Consider the following 8130-nt stretch of genomic DNA (forward strand, 5'->3'; position numbering starts at 1 on the left):
AAGCTTTCTAAAGGCTTTATTTTTAATAGACTACCTTTTAGTAGTTTTTAATTGCAGTTCACTTATTCAATTTTTATATATGAACAAAAGTCATTATTATTTTTGTAAGCCAAGCAACAGAAATGGAACAAACCTGGCATGAATACAGGCTGTCAGCACCAATGTGCTGAAACTAGACTATTTGCTAGTATGACCACAATATTAAAAGCAAACTAGCATAACAAGAGGGGGCAGTCCATGAGGAAAATATATTTACGTTATAAATAAAATCCTATGAAAATATAAACTTTACAGTTTGTATCATCTGATGCATGAAAGGTAATCGTTTATTAATTCCACACTACAGAGGTACAGTGTGGAGAGCTACAGCATGTTTACTCCTCTGATATATAACCATTTGCTTTTTTTTTTTTTTTTACTTTTTTTTTTAACAGTCAAGAAAGGGCTATGGAAAGACCGTGATTGAAATCAACACACCCAAAATAGACCAAGTGCCTATAGTTGATGTGATGATCAATGACTTTGGTGATCAGAACCAAAAGTTTGGATTTGAGGTTGGTCCTGTCTGCTTCCTTGGTTAAACTTAAGACAAAGATCAAATCAACAAAAATGTTGCACTTTGGTGCTACCAACCCACTTCCTGCCACATGCAAGTTTTGAATAAGGATGGCATAGAAAATGTCTTGCTGTGTATGTGTGTCTCATCTAGAAAGTTATTGTTGCCCTCGTAGGGCCAGAATCACATGACTTAAACTAACTTTGCAAGAATGCTGTGGCACAGACAGACAACATAGAGCTCACTTTATCAACACCACCCTTTGAATTCTTTTGGTGCTGTAAAAAAAAAAAAAAAAAAAAAAAAAGACATGGTGCTCCTTCGATTACAACAGAGGTGTTATGAAAGTGTTTAATAAATTGTAATTATTCTATGTACAGTACTATACTGTTATTTCTCTGTCCATTTCCAAAACTTGCATGTGTCTCTGAATTGCATCTGGCTCTTATTTTATAATTACAAAACTACATTGTCAATACCGTGTATGTATTCTGAAAAAATAAAGATGTAATTGCCAGTGAAGCCAATTCCATTTTTGATTAATAATAAAATCCCTTTGTATATATTTTTGTTGAAGAGCTTTGTTATTTGAAGTCGCCAAAAAAACTTAAGGTGGCAAAACTGGAAGATCTTGAGCAGCACACTCAAATCCCTTTTCTGCTGATATTACTCCGTGATGATGAATTTCAATAATGAAAGCACTCTCAAAGGTGCTGTGTTCCATGGTGCTATACCTCAGACGTTTTTTTCTTTTCTAATTCCAGAATTTCATAAGAATCCTGTATATACCTAAAATAAACAAGTTTATATTTTTGGGTAGGGGAAACAAGTAAGAAAAAAAAATAAACAAAAAATTTCTGTTAAAATCTGTATCAATTAAATCATTCATATAGCTTTCTTTTTTTTTTTTTCTTAACGTTTCTCATCTGATTTTGTTTCCATTGTGCTTATTTGGTCTGCATAAGTATTAAAACTGGATTCAAAACAGTTACTTATGGATTTCTTGCAGTGTTTACTTAGATTTTTATGTAAGCAATAATGGATGTTTGCTTCTTGAACTGGATACTAGAAGTTCCACAGAATGGTCCTATACAATATTTGCCTGTCCCATTAATATGAATTATTTTTTCCTGTTATTTCAACTGAGGACCAGGGATGCAATATGTCTAGGTCATGTGATTCTACATAGTTGCTAAGCAACACATAGGGGACTGCTTCCTACAAAGCTGTCTTTGACCCGAACTGCTACCATTAGCTCTTAAATCTCACCCAAAAAGTTGGTTTGGCCTTCCCTCTGAATATTTTATTCAGGTAGCTGTAAGTAGAAATTACATTTTAACTTTGCAACACAAATCCTTTTGTAATTATTTTTCATAATATATGTAAGACTTGAAAATAAATGTTTGTTTCTATTTCTTATAAATTGTTAAATTAAATAGTACTAGCTTCTGCTGGCTCATTTCCAACTGGTTCTTTCTCATGCACGTTTATACATGTAAAAGTGAGATTTCAAAGGTCAACTTCTTGCTGTTCATATTTTCTTTTATTTTTGAACCAAAGTTTGTAACTGTCACCTCAAAGAGGAAAATACAAATTTTATTAATAAAATCAAGTCTTGTCTACCTGGATTGGCCATTCTTTTTCTTTTCATTGTCCAGACCTCACCCACTCTCGTTACTGTAACTTCACTCTGCTTCCAGACCATCCAGCCTCAAAAAAAACAATCTTACTGCATATCCTGCCAGGTACCGAGCAATAGTGCTAGGACAAGAAATGTTACCAGAGGAGATACTGATCCTGCTATTTATTGGCAGTACACAGCAGGGGCTGATCTATCTAACTTCACATTTACTTAATGCTGACCGCTGCAGCTACAAATCCATGCAGTACTATCAAAAGTCTTATGCAAGACCGAATCCTGAACTTCTTTACCCAGACACTGTCTTGCAAGCTACAGTGTCTGAGTGCTTCATCATCTTATTCTTATCCCTATAGGCTCCCACACGGTAGACCAATGACCCTATTTATTGATGGGAAACAGAAGACAAGAACTAGACCATGACCTAGAACATACTGCAACACATCTCCTGTACTTTCTTTTAGCTAGCTCAAGCAGAACTGGTGAGGAGTCCAAGGTAGAGACATGACTTATGTCACCTGGGACTACACAAGTTAAATTCCGTTTTCAAGCAAGCCTATAAGAAAATAAGGATCAATTTTTTTCACACTTCAAGTGAAAAACCTGTTTAATCACAGAAATACATGACAGCTGGACTTTACCTCTAGAAGCTAACTAAACAGAAATTGGATGTTCTGTGATCTTGAGGTTTCATGCTACCGCAGACCAGACTGGAACGTATTGCTTTAGGCTGCTTTGAGCCTCTCTTTAAACAGAGAAAAGCCATAGTGGAGACGGCATACATTTTCCTCACTGCAAACAAGTATGTCACTGTAATGTTGCATGGAAATGCAGCAAGTAGACACACAGCACCCTCAAGCCAACAAACAAAATTACGGACGGGGGCAATGTTCTGTCCAGCATAACATTGACACATGATGGAGATCTAAAAGACAAGCCATGCCTGTAGAAGTATAAACTGTCCTGTATTTAGACGTAAAGCTGCTTCTCTTTCTCTCTCTTTCTTCTTCCTTATCCAGAATAGGAAAATATCAACTCATCATGATCAGCACATCTCCTGTAAAACTTCCTAAAATTCAATTAATCTTTTCACTCTAAACAGGCAGTCATTATGCCTAAGACCAATAATCATCTTGTGAAATAAAAAGCTATAATCTCTCTTAAAAAGCGAGCACAATTATTTACTTAAGACTCCTCCCCCCAGAGACAACCTTGTTAATTACAAAATAGAGCTTCATGTGCTAATGACTAGTAGGAGATGCCATGATAGCAACTGATTTTCTATTATACACACACATTTTCTTGTGAATGAACATCCACTATGATATGAGACACCAAAAATAACTTGAAAATGAAAAAGACAGGATATTGAATGTCATATCTACTATATTTACCCCAAACCATTAATATTTGTGCTCCATTTCTAGGCATATAAATTATCAAAAAGTCTCATTGTTGATTTGGTAAAAAGCAATGCCAAGAATACTGCAAAGAAGTAGGCTGCTCTAAAGCTATACACTCTTTCTTTTTCCTTTTTTTTTTTTTTTTTCAGTAAGGACATCAAAGATTATTACAGTGAAGAAGGCTGCAAACATATAGACATGCAGATGTGCTGCTTTAGCCAAAATTGGGCTTTTTTTTTCTTCTCAGCTATGAGAATGAAGGCTCTGTTCTAATGACAGGATGAAGCCAAAGCCCACAATACTACCATGGACATATTTTGTCTAGGTTCTGTCAAGACTTTTGCCACCAAAGCCCACAATACTACCATGGACATATTTTGTCTAGGTTCTGTCAAGACTTTTGCCAGACCCTGACTTTGTTTCCAGTTTCCCAAAGGTGGAGAGACATTATCCTCATCAAAACACAGCTAACTTCAGTAAGACAGACAGGATTAAGGATTCAGCATCAGGACTGGGATCTAACTGTCTTCACTGATTCCTGGTATGGTCTAAGATTTATTTATTTATTTATTTTAAACAAAAACATCACAATGACATCATAGCTAAATCTTGCTGAAGCATAACAAAACCGAACTAGTCCAGTGATTAAACCACAGATGAAAATTAAAATTTGGTTGATCCAATTTGCCTCAATTACATTATGCACTACTAAAACATAATTTCTATAAATTGCAGATGACCAAGAAATCAAGGACCAGTCAATTGGTTATGATAAAGTATGCAAATAAGCAGTCAATGTATGTTTTCCCTCTCCTGGTTGTGCCATGCCATCATTTATTCATGCCATTTGTTCTGTTCAGACCAGAGCTCATTCTCCAGTAAAAACCTCAATCCTGTTATCAGATTTCCTTTCATCACTTTTTGTTAATTTGCATTATGGTGGATAATGCTGACCACTTCTTTGCCTTTCAACGTCTAATATATATTTCATGAGATATTACAATCTAATAAGGGTAGTAGCTTCCAATTTTCTGATTCTCAGTCCTTATACACCCAAGTGACTAATGTTACCACTTTTTCTCATACTCAGCTCGTATTTTCAGAGCAACTGAAGACTCAGCATGGAGACTCAACCTCCTCCATGATTCTGAAACAAAAAATATCTGCCATAAACACTGTCAACAAGCCCTCAACAGATAACAAGAAAATGGGAAATTAAGCACTCTTCAAATGATACAGTAAACAGAATAGCTGCTGGAACATTTATCATGTCTCCCTCTGCATACATCAAAGATGAAAAATGTAAGTACTCGTCAGAATTATTTTACAGCATGCAAAGCCATCTACTGATTCTGTGTTCGCTATGTGCCTTATGTGATGGTCAGCAAAATTCTTTGCAAGAAGAAAAACATTTTTGCTCTAGTCTCAGTTCTCTAAACTAGATCTTCTGCTGTGTTTTCACTGTAGCGAGGAGGTAACAGATAATTAAAAGAATCTTTCCAAGTCCACAGGGCTGGAACAACAAAGCTGTCCAGAGCCCCAAGGCCATCCCAGTGACAAGGTAAGAACACCAAAGACTCCTGTTCAGTTCCCATCTCACTCTAAAATACTTCATACACAGAGATACTCAAGTCACAGCACAGCAAGTTCTGTAACAGCACTAGGCCCTGATGCTGTGTGCGTGGCTTGCAGGGGCCCAGCCTCCAAACTCTGTACCTCCCAGAGCAAAATAAATATAGAGTAGAGCCACAAACCTGAGTTTTTAACTGGGAAATATTTACTAAACGTTGAGATTGTCAACAGAGCTCAGGATCACAGACACCATTCTAATAGTTACTGTTTCTGAAACCAACATACTGATTTACTATTTGTTACTTTACTCAGAATCTTATACAGAAAGGCAAGTGAAGTCACGCAGATCATTAGCACTGACTTGAATGACTTCTGTAGCAGGCACCATTCATTAAAACAGCTAAGGTAAGTGCATGAAAAGTAGAAAGGTTTAGAATTATTTTTACTGACATAAGAGCTTCCTTCTCTCAAATATTGTCACAAGGGGACAGGAGTACAGTATTGACAGTTAAATAAGGGTCTATATAAAAGGTACAACAAAACCAAGCAAAAATAGTTCTCCATGTACAACAGAATGAATGATGTTAGCAGGACTTGGCTCCCTCCTCTCCTCAAACCTGGGTTACAGGGTGAGAAATCATGGCCCTATCTGGGAGCATCTTATGTGATTTCTGGTGTACAGCAGCGGTCAAGGTTTGCTTCTCGCAGTCATTATGAAGCAGAAAGGTGCACCTGCCACCTAGTTAGGAGGTAGCAGCAAAACTGATACATAACAACCACACCTAAAAGGAGTAGCAACCATCACAGACCTCTGTGGGAAACATGGTGTCACAAATGTCTGCAGGAGCCTGTCTGTCCCTTGCTTTCCTCTCCTTCCCTTTCTAAGTTCACCTCTAGCATTCCCTCAGCTTTTTCCCTCGTCAGAGCTCTTTATTCCCATGGAGCAGCCAATTTTATGGTGTTACTGAAAAGCACAGGGCATCTAAAATGGAGGACGAGAGGCTTAACTTTTAAGGTCAGGTACTTGGAAGAGAGGAAAATAAGGGAGGAAGAGAAGACTTGGAAATCTACGCAGAGCGACATTAACGTGCTACCAGACACATAAAGCATAAAACTAATCTGAGTAATCCACATATCTACATTAGGAACAGAAATTAAGCAGCCTTTTTCATTGCCTGTGTTTTACCAGAGATGCAGGTGGGTCAGGCAGGGCTACTCTATCTGAGAACTGTCTCTGCAACAAAGTCAGATGAAAACAACAGGGTTCATGCTGATGACTGTGAAACCTCCTCCTAAAAGTTGGTCCATTTAACCACATGGAACCACATCAGCTTCAAAACAAAGCCGTAATATCTTGAGGAACCACATTTGATCTAGTGTCGCATCTTTGTGTGAAAATTTCCCTGGAGAAAGCAGTAAATTATAATTAAAAAAAAAAAAAAAAAAAGAAAAAGTACACATGAACCTGAAAAATTTCCCGATTAAATGATTCTTTACTATTTCAAATCATTATGAGTTCTGCATGTGTGCATTCATTTCTCATGTTTTGCATAATCTTTCTGATGACTGTATGCACAAGCGTACCATGGAGAAACAGCAGCTAGCCACTGTGATTACTCATTAAATTTAATGAGTAAGTTAGAATTATCTACTATAAAAGTAAAATGAAAGCAAAATCACAAATCTGAAAGCCAAGCTGAAGGCTGAAACATACACATGCAGTTAGTTAAAACCTTCTTAATATGCACAACGATAAATACTTCATATAGATATACAGCAAATTTGGATACACAGTACCCAAGCAGAACTCAGCTGCGATGGTATCTGAAATGATACGTTTAACCCTAACGAGACACACAACTCTGAGGAAGCAAAGACACCGAGGTACTTTTGCAAAGCCTGTTCACAGCAAGGCTTCGGTAACTCGGATAGAACTCCTAAAAAATTCACTTTACGTGGAGGTAAAAACCGCGGGACCGTTGGGACCGTTAGGACCGTTAGCCGGGGCCGTTAGGGCCGTTAGCCGCCGCCAGAGGGCGCCTACCGGCTCCTCGTCTGCACCGCTTCACGGCAAGGGGCTGGGCTCGCCTCAGGGGCGACAGCTTTAAGGCTTGTGAGGTAATTTCTGAGCCCCCGCGCGTGCAGGGGTGTGTGAGTAAAAGAGATGCACCCCAATTCCCTCTTACCCGTGATCCTGATGTTATTTCGCAGGGTTCTTTTCCTCCCTTCAAGTCTTACTTTGCTGCCCATGGCACACAGAGGTCAGTGGCACCTCTCACACTTGTGTTTTCTCCCCTATCACGTCAAACAAATGACATGCAGCCCATGAGTTAGCATCTATCTGTGGCTTGTCTATGAACACAAGAAACCTTTTTTAAAAGTAAAGGTGGAAAAAAAAAAAAAAAAAAAAAAAAGGAGTAATTAGTAATTTTAAGATTAATCCTTTACCTAGGTCTTTCTGTGGTAGAAAAGGCTGCACACTTCTGCAAAGCCTCCGTAGCTGTGTGACCTCTGACAGCAGGTATGCAAATACTAACAAGTATTTAAACAACTCTGCATAAACTCAACAGGAAGTTGTGTCATTAGTTTTGAAACAGTTTAAAGACGTTTCCACTGAAAAGTCCTCCATGGAGACATGAATCAGATTAATCAGTTTTGTGGTGAATGTGGTAGCTCCTGTTTCATGTAATCTCTTCCTCTGAAAGCTTTGATTGAAAACTAAGCTACATTCAGGGTTTTGTGATAGCCTGGGAGCTTCCTTCAGTAAACTCAACCCCAAAATTAATTGCTGCTGGAGCTCATAACCCATTATAATGCTTCCAGAATCCTTCCCCTATTATCTTGACCTGTCGTGTTAAATTCATCTTTTTGACATGACACCATTAAACAGTGTGAAATAGAAGTACAGAATTCATTACTCAAACGGAAGAAAAAGCACACAGTCCAGTTATTGTTCACAG

General features: G+C 37.9%; 1 protein-coding gene across 1 annotated transcript in view; it reads left to right on the top strand.

Moving 5' to 3' along the window:
• The window catches only part of LOC140003041 (uncharacterized), a 33314-nt gene extending 31130 nt beyond the window's left edge, over positions 1-2184 (top strand). The window contains exon 21 of the mRNA XM_072041768.1: positions 435-2184. The gene's annotated coding sequence lies outside the window, so the exon portion shown is untranslated. The remainder of the gene's footprint in view (positions 1-434) is intronic.
• Positions 2185-8130: the final 5946 nt, after the last annotated feature.

This window comes from Anas platyrhynchos, chromosome 8 (assembly GCF_047663525.1).
Source record: "Anas platyrhynchos isolate ZD024472 breed Pekin duck chromosome 8, IASCAAS_PekinDuck_T2T, whole genome shotgun sequence".
Classification (NCBI taxonomy): Eukaryota; Metazoa; Chordata; class Aves; order Anseriformes; family Anatidae; genus Anas; species Anas platyrhynchos.